The 15,517-nt window shown below is 42.2% G+C and overlaps 2 non-coding genes and 1 pseudogene across 2 annotated transcripts; all 3 read right to left on the bottom strand.

Annotated features, from left to right (window-relative positions):
- Positions 1 to 5,044: 5,044 nt before the first annotated feature.
- Positions 5,045 to 15,517, bottom strand: part of LOC147001056 (sperm motility kinase X-like) — a 33,496-nt pseudogene continuing 23,023 nt past the window's right edge.
- On the bottom strand, positions 11,603 to 11,676 carry Trnai-aau (transfer RNA isoleucine (anticodon AAU)). Its single transcript has one exon. It is a non-coding gene; the product is annotated as a tRNA-Ile (tRNA).
- Positions 12,465 to 12,537, bottom strand: Trnaf-gaa (transfer RNA phenylalanine (anticodon GAA)). Its single transcript has one exon. It is a non-coding gene; the product is annotated as a tRNA-Phe (tRNA).

The following is a 15,517-nucleotide window of genomic DNA, read 5'->3' as shown; positions in this document are numbered from 1 at the left end:
ATGAATCTTCCTGTCAGTATAATCCACATGGTATCCATGTCAGCATGTCAGCTCATTTCATAGAGCTCTGACAACACTGGACTTTCAGTTGTAATTAGATAACTAGAGAGCTGGCTTGTCCCTTAGTTTATGAGACAGAATCTTACACAATCAAGGTTGGCCTGGAACTTGTTCTGTAATGAGGATGACATTGAACTTGTATCTTCCTTCACCTCTGAAGTGATGGGCTTTGAACATTCACTACCATGCCTGGCCTATGAAAATTTATAGTTCACTTTGATAATCATTTCCAACTAAATACTTATTTCAATGACAATGCAATATAAGCGAAGTAAAAAGTGTTGGAGAAGTTGTCCAAGGGCATGTTGTCAATTATTGCATTTTATGCTGATTTTCATTACAGCTTTATTGTAAAGAACTTGTAAGGAAAAAAACCCAATTCTCCAAATTAAATAATAGTAGAAAAGTTTTCAGTGTTTTCCTTGAGAGATTACTTAAATTGCATCTCTAACACAGGGTTTAATCCTTCATATTCCAAAGAATATTATTTTCCCAGAATATGAAGTCTAACATAAATGCCATGTTCATTTGTTAGAGAAATAGTATAAGTATGAGTACAATAGGTCCAGTATGGAAGAAATACTGTGCCATGTTATCCTCTCTGCATGGTGCTTTTTTGGTAAACATTCTCTGCTTCAGTGACTTGGAGCTGACAGCATTTCAGAAGCATTTGCGTTCTCACCAGGCTATGGAAGGAACTGTTTAGACTCTACTCATGGTATCAGGAACCTATGGCAGACATTCTGCTTCAAGAGGTTCACTAAGACATAGGTTGTGAATTAAATGACACAGGTATCAAATGTACTCTGATGGCTTATGAAGAATGGATCTGTGTGAGAGCACTGTGCGTGAGGTCAAGGATGTGGCTCACAGAACCTCAGAGGATGTGAGTTCCACTGTGTCTTCCACATGAGAAATATCAAGTTCTGAGAGTTATAAATTATTTTTATAGGATAGCTTCACACTTATACTGACTATTCACACACTTCACTTATACTGACTGGCTCTAATAAAAAACCATTAACTACCTGGCAAAAATTTTTAGAAGACCAGAGAGAAAAAGATAAAGGAACTTGATGAATTAGACAGGTAAAGTTACTAATTCTTTTATCTTTATGTCTTTATGGAATTCTATAATGTGCACAATCCCTGAAGCCCTGTTGCTGGAGTCTCCAATCCTATTAAATAGGTATAAAACCCCACGTAATCCTGATATTATAATTATAAGCTGTTTGCTTGGATTGGGCAGTTCTGGCACTGTACTAACTTATTCACCAACTATGAGACCCCTTGCTTCTTGATGTTTCTCCTGGCCAGGGGTTTCTGGTTCATGGTGGCATCTCCTCCTCTCCCTCCATCCTCTCTTCTCCTCTCACCTTCCTCTCTTCCTACCTACCCCACCCCACACTCTTGAGTCTCCCTTCCTACCTTTCTCCTCCACTGCCCAATCATTACTGTCTTAGCCTTTCTTTTAGTATAGATTTTGAAGTCTATATTTTAATATTTGATTTAAAATGGATAGCTTAAACATTTCTTTTTAAAAATCTGTCATTTATATTCATTTCTTTTAAAAATGCTATAGTAGATGAAAGTATATTTTGAAAAGAATTTCCTCTCTTCAGTGACTGTTTTCTTCAAAGTTTTTTCTTTATCTTTGTTTGATAGTGAATCCCTAACATTCTTGACACTCATAACTTTGGCAAATGGGGATTGCCTTAAGATTTTGATCAGTCTCAGTGATTAGTAGGACAGCCTTAGACAGGCTACATAGAAAACCCAAATCTATCTTCATACACACACAGAAACACACATGCACACACACACACACACATAGACACATGCACACACACACACATAGACACATGCACACACACACACATAGACACATGCACACACACACACACATTTATTGTTCATGAAGCCTATTTTTATTTCAATAATGTGTGCCTTAATAGGTTGTATAGGCTGAGCATTTAAATGTGAAAACCATTAGAGAAACATAGGCTAAAAAAGCAGAAGGACTCTGGTTCTCCTCCAACTATTTTCACTTCATTGAAGACACATGGGAAGTTTTAGTGTTTGCTAATTTATGTGCACTGGAATTGGTAGGACATAGACATACATAGAAATGCTGAATGCAGTTTGTAAATTTCATGTTTTTATAGCCCCTGGAACTCCTCCCAGAAAAAAAAAAACATACCCATTTATTCTTATATGTCCTACATTTTATCTTGCAAATTTTTTCAACTGTTTCATGGGACTCACTGTACATTTTGGACAAAGTGAACCCATGAGTTCTTTTTATATGCATGCTTCATTTGAAAATGATGATGGCTGGGAGGAGAGCCCCTTGGTCTTGCAAAGATCATATGCCCCAGTACAGGGGAATGCCAGGGCCAGGAAGCAGGAGTGAGTGGGTTGGGGAGCAGGGCGGGGGGAGGATATAGGAGACTTTCGGGATAGCATTTGAAATGTAAATGAAAAAATATCTAACAAAAAATGATGATGGCCAATTCTGTGTCGCAAAACTTAGTTTTGCAACAATGACAGAGGTGGTACCTCTCTCTGCCTCTGTCTGATTCTCAGACCATCATCAGTTCAGATAGCAAAATTATGTGAGTCAGTAACTGGATATCAGTGCAGCCTACAGGGTGGTGCTTTTTGGAAAAGTTTTATTCTTCCCCTCTGCCAGTGGGTAGATAAGGGTTCTAGGCACCCTCTTGTTTCTGTCTCCCCAGAGCTGGATTCCGAGTATACACCACACCACCACATTTGGGTATAATTTTTTTTGTCCCCCACAACTTCTGGCAAATCAAACTCAGGCCCTCACACTTGCAACTTAGGGACTTAACAACTGAACTTTTTAGATTTTGAGAATAAAAGTGCTTCCTACCAGTTTCCTCAACATTGAAGAGGCTAACTACGTAAGGAGAACTGGAAATTTGGGCTGTGAGATACTTTCTAAAGAAGGCTAGTTGAAAAAAAAATCTCAACCCTGCCTCGAATAAAAAACCAAAATAAAGAAAAGTCTCACATTATTAGGTGTAGCTTTTACCAAAGTAGGATGATAATAATGGTTGTCTATTATTTCATTGAAATCTACTTGAAGATGAAAAGTAATTTTCATCGAGTAGTACGGAATAAATTGTGGTTCTTTTTACCCCAGAGTGGAATATGAAACCCTCTCCTCTCAGATGAGACAGAAAAAGAATGTCTGGCCTAAGAGAACTCAGTGTTCAGGAAATGGAGCACATAACAAATATGTGTGTGTGTTTCGAGGCAGTGGAATCTGATAGGGACATGTTTTCAGCAGATATCCCCACTATGCCAGGAACCTTGCTGTCCTGTGTACACATTGACAGAGACTTTTGGTTAGAGGGACTCTCCATGTCAGTCACATGGGCTTCAGTGTGCCTCGTGGTGTGACAGATATTGAAACAGTCTAGGGAGAAAGAACCCAAGAGATGATGTGATGGTTTGTATATTCTTGGACCAGGGAGTGGCATCATTTGGAGGTGTGACCTGGTTGGAATAGGTGTGTCGCTGTGAGTGTAGGCATAAGATCCTCACCCTAGTTGCCTGGAAGTCAGTCTTCCACTGGCAGCCTTTGGATGAAGACATAGAACTCTCAGTTCTGCCTGTGCCATGCCTGCCTGGATACTGCCATGCTCCCACCTTGATGATAATGGACTGAACCTCTGAATCTATAAGTCAGCCCCAATTAAATGTTGTTTTTATAAGACTTGCCTTGGTCATGGTGTCTGTTCACAGCAGTAAAACCTAACTAAGACAGATGACATCTTATGAATGTCACAATTGAAGGGACAGGGAAAGCTCCCCAGAAGCTCTGTCCAAGAGTGTGCGAGGCTGCTTACCTGGGCAACAACAAACACTGTTCAGACTCTCAGATAATGGAAGCAGCCTTGTGGGTTTGTCCAGCTGAATGCACACTCCCGGTGGAGACCCAAAGTTGCCACCGGAGATTGCTGCTCCATCTTAAGGGTCCTAATTTGCTCTTGTCACAACATCTATCACTCCTCCTTCAAGGTGTGGCTGTGATGCTAGTTGGAATCTTACAAATATGGAAATTGGCCTTCAGGGAACAAGCATAGGGAGGTAGGAGGTGAGTAATTAGAGAGCTGTCCTGGACTTTCTCCACAGCTGTGTTTTTTTTAAGCTTTGCTCTGATTTGGGTCTGAGGACCGAAGTAATGTGAGCTGTGATGGCTTTTGCAGGGGGTTGGGGGTGGGTGAGGGTCTGGTAAAAGTTTGATGGGAGGCTTCCTTCCAGAGGAGACCTGCAGGCCTTATTATCAATCTGAGAATGCATTTTAAGCCAAGCGGGACAGGCTGACTAGGGAGACTTCTCTGAAAGAAACAGGAAGCAATGGGCAGTTCCCATAGAAAAATCTCTGATGTTTATGCAGGCTGGAAGAGAGAGGGAACAGGGCTACTGTTCCACTTACAATTTTAGGGCACTTTTGTACCTCAGTACTTTCCTCTGAGCAAGACACAGTGAAAGGCAAGCCTTCCAATGCCTGGGATTTTACCCAGAAAGACCTCGCTGTGGTATGGACAGCTCTTCCTGTAAAGGAGGGGCCTGTGACTACACTGGCTCCTGGACATCTGGCCTGGGTCCTCTGAGAGGCTGTCTGATTCTCAGCCAGGTCAACCCCCAACCCATGGCTCAAAAACCATGGAGCTGAGGCTGGTCTTCTTCAAGACTTGAAAGCTAAAAGACACAGGAAAGAGGCGACTCTTGGAGCTGTGAAACACACGGGATTTACTGGGCTGACCCTGAGGAGCCATAGCACTCCAATGGACCTCTAAGGGCTTTCTGCCTCCTTTGCGCATACCCCCACCTCCTCCTCTCCCCACTTTAATCAGCATCTCTGCTGTCCACTTATGGCTCAGCAAGCATCACGTCACACTTCAGGGGTTTCTATAGAATTAGTCCTTCTAAAGTTACAGTTTAAGTTTATATGTCAGCCACAAGGGGACAAAGAACGAGAGGGAGTATGGATGAAACGAATGAGGACATGCACCCACCTGCTCCTGGGGGTAACTCCATGATCCTCTTTCCTCGGAGCCAGATTCTCATAGGAGGCTTGACTTCTCTGAGGTGGTGGCAGGCAACAGCACAGGTTTCAAAGGCAGCTCATAATTGTCTTCTTCACCCCGTTCCAGAGGTGATGCCAGTTATGAGGGGAAGCTGGGCCTACGTCCTGTGGCTGGCCTTTAGTGATGGTATCTTCAGGAATGATGACCTCTTCCTGGATGAAGGGATTTTCCTCCATGGGAGTCTCTTTCTTCAAGATATCCCCAGAGGAGGAGCCTGCAAGGGTTACACTCTTAGCAGCCAGCAGGGGTCCCCAGAAATCATGTTGGACACTCCAGGAGGACACATTCCTGTCTGCCCTAGAGGAAGAGGTGTATTGAAGTCAAAGTGACTGGACATGTGTAGTCAGGCTACAAGATAACACAATCTTGGACTGTGAGAATGTCTTACTGATTTCCAACCTGCTGCCCATGAGGTCATCAGCCATAGGACAATCCAGGTGGGAGAGCTGGAGAGGGTTGGTCCCGTTTGCCTGGCAGCACATAGCATGTTTTCTGACACCCTGCCTGAGAGTCTTCCGATCCTTAGTCTCCTGGAGTTTAGATGAATGTGAGGGCAAGGTGAAGATGGAGAGAAAGGTTCATATATCCGTAGGAAACCAGGGAAGGAGTGAAGATCTTCCAGGCCTGACTGTATGCATTTAATGGTTTTCACTTAGTAGTGGGAGCAATTTTGCCTGGGTGTCTGGTATTGTAGAATCAGGTAGGTTGACATCACCTCATTGAATTTTTGGTCTCTCAGAGACTCAATGATATCCTCGGGCTTATAACCCATGACTTTTATGGTCTTGACAATGCTAGAGCTTCGTGAACCTGGGAAAGTCCATGTAGGTGGTGAATCTATCTGGCTGTTACTGATCATGGGGCACAACATGATTTGGTGGATGGTGGGTCTCCTGCTGTGATTGATCATCAGAATTTCAACTATAACATTGAAAATATCGGTGGAAACATGAGGAAGAATGCTATGTCAGGGTCCAACGGGTCAATAGAGACTTTAGGAAGATGGTTACACCCAGTTAGCAGTCCCAATATCCTCTATGACCTGCTTCTTTCTGCTAGGCTATATAATTCGTATTTTCTATAAGCTCAGAAAACAGGGTCACATGCTAGACACCAGTGTTCAAGAGTATGGTTTTTTCCTGGCTATTAAATGTCCAAACCCCAATAAAGACCCTTTCCACTTTAATAATGATAGGTGGCATCCTATGAATTATAAGAAAGGATTTCAGACTGTTATCCTTCATTGGGTTATACACAGTATATTAGTTTGCTTTATAGCTTATAATATTATACAATCACATACACGTATGCAGCCATGACCTCATACCCAAAGACATCAATCAATCAAAATGCCCTGTAACCTTCCCTACACTCATTCAGTTCCTTTTTCTTCCCCAAATTACTCTAGCTTATGTCAATTTGACAAAAACTAACTGGCACATGCTAACATTCATATATTAGTTGATAAATTACATTGCTCACTTTTCACTCAGACCCTAACATTCTGTAACAATTGTTGGTTTACAGAAGCTATCTCATCCACACTCAAGAAAATCGGATCTTTTTATTGGATTCAGATAGATAAAAATAAAATGTTAGCTTCCCACTGACACTGGGATACTCTGACAAAATGCTCTTTTTCCAGGACACTGCAGTGTAAGTGAATACCATCTCTGGGGCTAAGACCTTGTCATCTTTTTCACCATACATTCTTTATCCAATTTCTCACCAGACAGAAAGCTAGGATCTGAGAGGGCAGCGGGTTGATATTTTCAAAATTATAGAGAAAAAAAAATTGATCAATGATCATCTTGGAATCCTCAACCCCAAAGGCGGAGGCCCACATAGTTTCTTCAACAAAACATGCTTTTAATAGCCAACATTTTGAGAAAGTAGAGCAAAAATTCTCAAACCAAACAACAACCAAAATATTTGTGGACATAAATGAAGATTTAGTGCATATTTCTTAGCTAAAGCAACTCCTAAGTGGCTTCTTTGGGCATATTTGGACCACTCTAACTCCCTTGGCCCCTTTTATGATCTTAGCTCTATTTTGTGTCTTCAGTCCCCCTAGATTTAAAATCCTGGTATAGTTTGTGCTTTCCTCTTTCCAAGCCCTTAAGATCCTCATGGTACTGCCTCAGAATTTCTAGCCATTGCCATCAGCATTGTTGCCATCTCACACCACTTGGGCTCTCTTTGTTGTCACATCTGACCACCAGTCCCTCACTGGTACTCTCTCTTCTTCTTAATGTTTCTAATGTCAGTTAGACCCTGCTATCTTGTGACCTGATGACCAATCAGCAAGATCAGCTGCCCATTTCCAGCTCCTGGACACCTCTAGAGATGACCTTTGACTCTTATCAGTGCTTTGACCCTGCTTTTATGTTAGGGGTGATCTGTCAGGTGAGCTCCATTTGGGGACAGATGGCTCTGTTGAGCTATTGCAGTCTGGGAACAAGGCTGCTTTGATTTCAAGGCAGGCTGGACTCACAGCAATACTTGACTACCTTCAAGTAGAACCAAATGGGGGTAATCTTAACAAGACCTGCCAGCAATCTGTCTAAGGTAGTAGCACCACTTTGGAGAATTAGACTTTCAGGAAACACTGGTCTTTATAGTGATAGCCAATGGGAGGGTCACTCAAGGGGACTGAGGCAGGTGAGTGATCTATTCCCTTTTAGGGTCTTTCCATAGTTAGGTTTCTGTTGCTGTGATAGACACTGTGATGGCTATTCCTTGTTGTCAACTTGACTACATTTGGAATGACTTACTGTCCAGTTATGGAGAACACACCTGTGTTCCAGATCTTAAAGGTGGAAGGCACAGGCTTCTGACCTGGATATTGACCCAGAGACCTTGAGGCATACTGGCCTTGAAACCCTTAGGCCCCTTAGGTACATGCCTTCAATCTCAGAAGACTGAGACAAGCAGGTCTCTGAGTTCAAGGCCAGCCTGAGACAATGCACCTTAATCTAGGTAACACCTTATGCTGGAGGCTTACATGAGGCCTTTGCAAGAAGGAAGACTCACATATCTTTGCCTGCTTGCATTTACTAGCTAGCACATCTGTTGGAACCTACTTCTGCAGGATTCCAGCTTATACAGAAGACTAGGTCAAGCAGCTAGTCTCTTGGAACTGAGCAACTACTAGATTTTTTGGACTTTCCATCCACAATTGCCCATTGTTAGGTTAGTTGGATACAAACTGTAAGCCATTTCCACAGCACAATAGATTGTACTCAGTATGTATTCTAAAACTCCAGACAAACTAAGTACAGCATTCTATTGTAAAATGAGCCATGTCTATTTTGTAACCTCTTACATACCTTACAGACTAAAACCAAATAAACAAACAAAAAACAGCACAGGGTAGTGGTTTGAACGCTGAACCCATAAGGAGTAGCACCATTGAGAGGTGTGGCCTTTTGGAGGAAGTGTGTCACTGTAGGGGTGGGCATTGAGACCCTCCTCCTAGCTGCCTGGAAGCCAGTCTTCTCCTGGCAGCCTTCAGATCAGGATGTAGAACTGTCAGCTTCCCCAGCACCGCGCCTGCCTGGGTATCGGAGTGAATGAACCTCTGAACCTGTAAGCCAGCCCCAATTTTAATTTATGTCTTGTATGTCTCTTCACAGCAATGGAAACCGAACTAAGACACACAGATTGTACGTTTAGGGATCGTCTACATGCTGCCTTTAGAGGAACGTGGAGGTGTTCTGCTGTGGTACAAGGTCCATGGAATTGGATGGCTGCTCGAGAAGAGAGTGTTCCCTGAAGCCTGCCTGTTAAATGGAGATCAGTCTCCTCTCTAGCAAGTGATACATGGTAATTTTTAAAAGAATAAGTCTTTTAGGTTGCCATGACTGAGTAGTTAAGGCATTGAACGTTGAGTCTAGTGAGGTTTCCCATGTAGGTTCAGGTTCAAATCCTGCTTCCAGGTACATTTTCCTGTTTGATTTCTGAAAAGTAGTTGATCCTACCCTGACAAATGCTTTACAACCTGAAATCATCCAGGGAACACCGAGGAGCTGGATTCTGTTTTGCATTTTAGTGCCTTTAGGTTATAGTAATACTTTACAATAAATTTACCCATGGTGAGTAATTATACTGTTTACCTGTTTGGACAGAAGGAAAAGACTATCATCAATATCTTCTGAAATATATGGAAAGACACATCACTTTTACAATAACTACATTTTCAACAATAAAGTTGGTCAATGGTAAATGGTGTGCCTCATCAGCTCCCATGGAAGTGCAATGTAAGCACACAATATTGCTGAACCAAACAGAAAGCTCAAAACTCGGCACAGAAAAGAGATACAAACACAAATCTGAACAAATTGATCTTCTCCCTATAGCATAACTAATGTCTCAGAGATAAAGGTGGTCTTTATAAAAGTAAGAAGGGACTATACCAGGGCGAAAGAGGTCTAAAAAGAGGGAAATTTAAAATATGGCATATTTTCTGTCATATGCAGAATCTACATGAGTCTTTTTGTTTGTTTCGAGACAGCCTATGTAGCCCTGGCTGTCCTGGAACTCACTTTGTAGACCAGGCTGACCTTGAACTCAGAAATTCGCCTGCCTCTGCCTCCCAAGTAGGATTAAAGGCATGCACCACCACGCCTGGCTATTTGAGTCTTAATTAGGGTTTCTGTTGCTAATTACATATTGTGTTCTCTCACACACACCCGACCCTGGTATGGCTCTGAGTTATGTTACTGCCTAAATATAATAACTAACTTCTTCTAGTGTTACAGTACAGCAGTAAGGGTCCTGGAACAACCCTTAACAGAACTTGGGGTGCACGTCAGTTGGACAATGAATGGTGTTTTTGACAATGAATCAGGAGATACCAGGCTGAACTTCTAGCTGGTTCCGTTAGCTTGTTTATTTCTTTTCTGGATGCTATTATTCAAATTCACAAAAGGACAGTTTGTAGTACTCAAGCGCCTAAGCATTCGTAAACTGTAAAGTTATTTTGTGAGTCTGAAAGCTACTTCCAAAGCAGCTAAGCACCCATCTTCTGGAAGCTTTGCTTTCTACTTTTTAGCTATTCCATAGTTTAAAGAGTCAGAAGAAATGCTTTGAAACCAGAAATGCTTTAAAACCAAAGAAGGGCGTGAAAGCAGAAAGAAGATGGAGAACAGGGAGGAAGAAGTCTAAGGTGCTTGTGTGGCAGAGGTGGGACAAGAGAGTAACAAAAAAAAAAAAAAATAGTGCCACCTGAAAAGGAGGACTGAGAGAAGAAGAGATCCGACAAGGAAGTAAACCTGGCCGGGCAAGTGGGAGGATAATATCAAAGTATAATGATGTGTGGAAATGTCACAAGGAAACATTGTTTTGTATACTAACTTAAAAATAATATAAATTAAGCTAAATAAACACCCTAAAGGAACAACCGGTTTCTGGCTGAAACACGGCATTTGGGAGGCAGAGGCAAGAGGATAGCTAGTCTCAAGGCTCGGTCTTAACAAACTAATAAGCTATGAAGAACCCTTTTCTATCTGTCTTCATCAATACTTTTTTCTACTGGGAAGAGTTTTAAGTTTTGGAGGTGGTCTCTTCTCCCTACGGGGAACCCTTGTAACCTCGGCTGAGTTTTTGTACAGCATACTCATCTCCAAGTCTAAAGTCCAGCAGCCTCCACAGTCTAGAGGACCCCACAGGGCCTTGCAGACCACATCAGTCCAGTCGACTTCCAGCTAGCTCCGGACACTACTACAGTTACCAAGACGTTACGGGGAGCCGCCTGGAAGGCTCACCCGAGTGGGCTTTATTTACCCCAGTGGTTATTTACCCCAGAAAAATTAAAAAGGTAACTCCAGCTGAGAGGCTGAAGCAAGAGGATCAGACATTCAAGGCTAGATTTGCATAAGCTCCAGTCCAAGGCCAGCCTGGGCTACATGAGACCCTGTTTCAAAACAAACACCACGGAGTGAGACTGTTCAAAGAACAAAGAGAAAAACTTTCTTGCTCTCACCAACTTACTCATTGACTCATTGAGTCTCTTCCTCACTATATTGGAAAAAAAAAAAGAGAGAGAGAATTTCGTACCTTCTCCTAATTGCCTCTAAAACACACCTCATACTACGTGCAAAATTTCGTGAGACAGGATTTCACACTGCAGCCCAACCAACGTAGGCTTCAAACCCGCTAGGATCAACTCCTGCCTTCCAAGAAAGAGAATTAAGACAGGCAATCACACCTAACTTTTCTTTCTTGAGTTAGTTAAAAGGTAAATTGGTATACCACTTATGGATACACCATTGACTGTCCTGGAAATCGGAGATCTGCCTGACTCTGCCTCTTGCGTGCTGAAATTTACGGAGCTCGCTCATCTTTTTAATGTAGTGACTTCCTTCGAGGAATTTTAAGCTTTGGATTCTGAAATCTGGGACTTAGAGAAAAGGAATTACTACTGGCCCGTACGGGGATCGAACCCGCGACCTTGGCGTTATTAGCACCACGCTCTAACCAACTGAGCTAACCGGCCAGATATACAAGTTGGGAGTAAAACATCAGGAGGAGGTTTTACTTAAGCTTTATTCTTCGTTTTAAACAAGAGAATCCGAAATATTTAGACAAAATCTTTAACCGTTGACGAACTTTTCCCGAAAAAGCTCTCATGACCCTATGTTTCACTTTTAGAAATATGCCAATTACCAGTTAGCAAATTGCAAACTTCTCAATAACTCGTTACTTATTGCCACGAGATAACTCGTATTTCTTTCAAGTTGCTTCAAAGTAAATCCTCAGAGACTTGCGGTATTGAGGAACGGAGTCTCTAACTTTCGCACACATTAGCATATAGGTTTGGGCTACCCTATAGCAAAAGCTGTGGCTTTACTTCTTGGTACGAAGAGACCCTGGAAGCCAAGATGGTCCTAGGAACAGAACCCAGAGCCTAGAAATATGGGACTACCTCTGAACCCTACTCCCTTCCCTGAATCTTATACATGCATTTACTAAATCTACTTTCAAACGAATAAATGCACTGTATTTTTTTTTCTTATTTTCATTCTTGGGACTACTGGAAACTGAGGAGCAACTTAGCTTCGTATACCCAAAAGGATTTTCGGGATCGGGGTCGGGGGACTGGGAAAGGGGATAACATTTGAGATGTAAAAAAAGAAAATATCCAATTTTTTTTTAAAGGAGAATAATTTTTTAAAAATCGAAAGTCTTTTTCTATGATAATAGTGAAATTATGCAACAGAAACTTTAACAAAGGAAAAGGAACAATGAATGAGAAACACAATAAGATGTGCAAAAATGGATCCTTGCCGAAACCCGGGATTGAACCAGGGACCTTTAGATCTTCAGTCTAACGCTCTCCCAACTGAGCTATTTCGGCTCGGTGACGGTGGTTTGATCAGCCGTATCAGTGGTCTAGACAGTCCCGGGGACGGGGATCCGGGGCAAAAAGAGGAAGAGACAGACAGACAGACAGACAGACAGACAGACAGACAGACAGACAGACGGACAGGGACAGAGAGACAGAGACAGAGACAGACAGAGACAGAGACAGACAGAAAAGAGCCCAAAGCTGAAGTCAGGAAGCCTGCTTATTAACGGCACAGCTCTTTTTCTATCCCTCAGACAGAGAAGTATAAAACAGTCAGTACAGGGAACCAGAATTACAGTTGTAATGGCCTGGACACCGTGCCCAAACCCAATGAGAGAGAATGGGAAAGTCTCAATTTATTAGCTGACAGTAGCCCGGGAGGCACTTCTAATCTGGAAAGAAATGCCGCTGTCTGTAGTAAACAGTCTTTTACACAAAGTTTGTTGCTGGGCAAGCAAGAGAAAGCAAGCAGACTACAAGAGCTAATGAAAAGCAGTTAGCTTGGGCTAAACCACAAAATTTTTTAAAGTTTAAAAAAACAGACATGGTTCCAAATGTGACCCACTTTGAACAACTTCTCTAAACAAATGTTATCTCCTTCCTTATGTCACACTGAACCCGGATAAAGAACGATTTAACCCTTAGGCTAGTTTTTCCTTTGGAGTTTTTTTTTTGTTTGTTTGTTTGTTTGTTTGTTTTTCCCCCTCCTAGGTCACATGACAGGGAGCTCAAGATATCTCAATTTCCCTTTAGTAAGGTACACTCTGAAATGGCAAACAAAGCATTTTATATCTCAGTGTCTGAAATATTTGACCACATACATACGGGGTAATATCAAGTGCCAGGTCCCTACTGCCCTGCTGGAAGTTCTGCCAGTCCATAACTGCCCTTTCCTGGCTTGACCCTGGTGAGGTGAGTGGGGAAATGTCTATATCCCACCACCTCCAATCTAGCCCCAAACATTTCTGGATCAAACCTGTCCCTGTGTCTCTCCAGTCTCATGGGTTCTCTCACACTGACCCTCTGTCTTCTTTCTTTGAAGCAAAGGTTTCCTACAGTCTGTAGTTACTTTTGTAGATGTTCCATTACAAAAATTGTGTTGGCTTTATTGTCAAAGCAATTAGAAGGATTCCCAGGAGACAGATAATGGAAGGGGGAAATTAGAAAAGCGGGTGCAGAGAAGAGGGTGTTAGTTGGAAAGGAGGCAGGAGGTCGGTTCAGAGAGGAGGGATAAGTAATACTAAGATTGTTTGAAAAAAACATAGGGATCATATTATTTTATATTTACCTAAAGTGTGTGTGTGTGTGTGTGTGTGTATGTGTGTGTGTATGTGTGTGTGTGTTTAAATGAAGTTAAAACACATGAGGTGATAGGGTCGTAATGATTCCCCCTAAGAGTCATAAACTATCTAACAAAAACTCCAGCACCAGGCATGACACATCTCCTTTTGAGTTGTTGGTGAGGAAAATCCAAAAGACTCTCCAAACTATACAGGCTATTGTTGTTGCTGGTGGTTGCTCCCAGAGGTTGAAAAGCAGCCCCTATTGCAGAAGACAGCATGTACTTCAGGACTCAGGATTGTACCTGATCTGCCTCAAAAGCCTCCTCCATGAGAACTAGCTCCACAGTACTAGAAGATGCTATGTAAGTTGCCAAAAGAGGGAAGCAGTCAATGGTCCTACCCAGCTGTGATGCCTGTAATTTGGCAGTAACCAACAGTCTGACTTAAGACTCCCTCAACTGGAGGGAAAATTTAGCCTACGGCTGTAACCTAGCCAATTACACACACTGGTGAGGTCATTGAGCTTAGAGGACAACCTTCTCTTGTCTCTTTCCGAAGCCAGTATAACTTCTAAGTGCATTCTAAATACTTATCTTTGTGCCCATAGGTGAGTGTGGCTCTCACCCTCACCAAAGAAGCTTCTCTTTTTTGCAGCAGACAGAAACCATTACAGAAACCAGTACAGAAACCAGTACAGAAACCATTACAGAAACCACTACAGAAACCATTACAGAAACCAGTACAGACACCAGTACAGACACCAGTACAGAAACCAGTACATAAACCATTACAAAAACCAGTACAGAAACCATTACAGAAACCAGTACAGAAACCATTACAGAAACCAGTACAGAAACCAGTACAGACACCAGTACAGACACCAGTACAGAAACCATTACAAAAACCAGTACAGAAACCAGTACAGAAAGCCACCACTGGTCACAGCGCAGAGAACAACTGACTGTGGGGTGCCCAACAACAACGGATGCATCTGTAAGCCTCAACCCCTACACCAAAGGCACAGGACATTGTGGAGAGGGGGCAGAAAGATGCTAAGAGTCAGAGGACCGAGAAGTCTGCTGCAATCTAGATTGTGAAAGAGAAGCTACATCCGTGAACTGTAAACAAGACCCGAACAAAGAACGGCAGCATCGGCTGAGGCGCCAACGCGGAGGGAGGAAACCTTATGGGGCCCTACTCGTGGATGAAGAATTACGAGCCATTAAAGACTGATGAGAGATGTAGGATTAGTCTTCCCAAAGGGTGAGGTCCCTAACTGGCCATCCAATTTTATTTTAATTAAAAATAGAATAAATTTTAAAAATTAATTAAAAACAACGTGTCAACAAAATTAAGTTTTTAAAAAATAAAAAAAGGTAAGTTTAAAAGCTATAAAATGGAGTAACCCACCCAGTGTCAAAAGTGCAATAGAAAGGAGGGAGAAAGAAAAATGGAAAGATCTGGACATGGGGAAGCAATCATTCCGCATGGTTGGTGAGTCAAAGCTTCCTGCAGCTCGGTGAATCTTCCTAGCTTTTATGACATCATTTGGGGCCATCTACCTCAGCACCCAAAGATCTCTTTCCCATTCAACTTTTCTATTCTACTAAGAGTAGTACAAAGTAAAAGCACTGAATATGTGTGCCACTTAATGAATTTTACAGATTTAAATCCCTGTCCAACCTCCAATTCCCTCGAATTCCACA

Source organism: Mus caroli, unplaced genomic scaffold, assembly GCF_978045245.1.
Source record: "Mus caroli unplaced genomic scaffold, Mus_caroli_1 scaffold_15, whole genome shotgun sequence".
NCBI lineage: Eukaryota > Metazoa > Chordata > Mammalia > Rodentia > Muridae > Mus > Mus caroli.
This window is presented reverse-complemented; position numbering and strand designations above follow the sequence as displayed.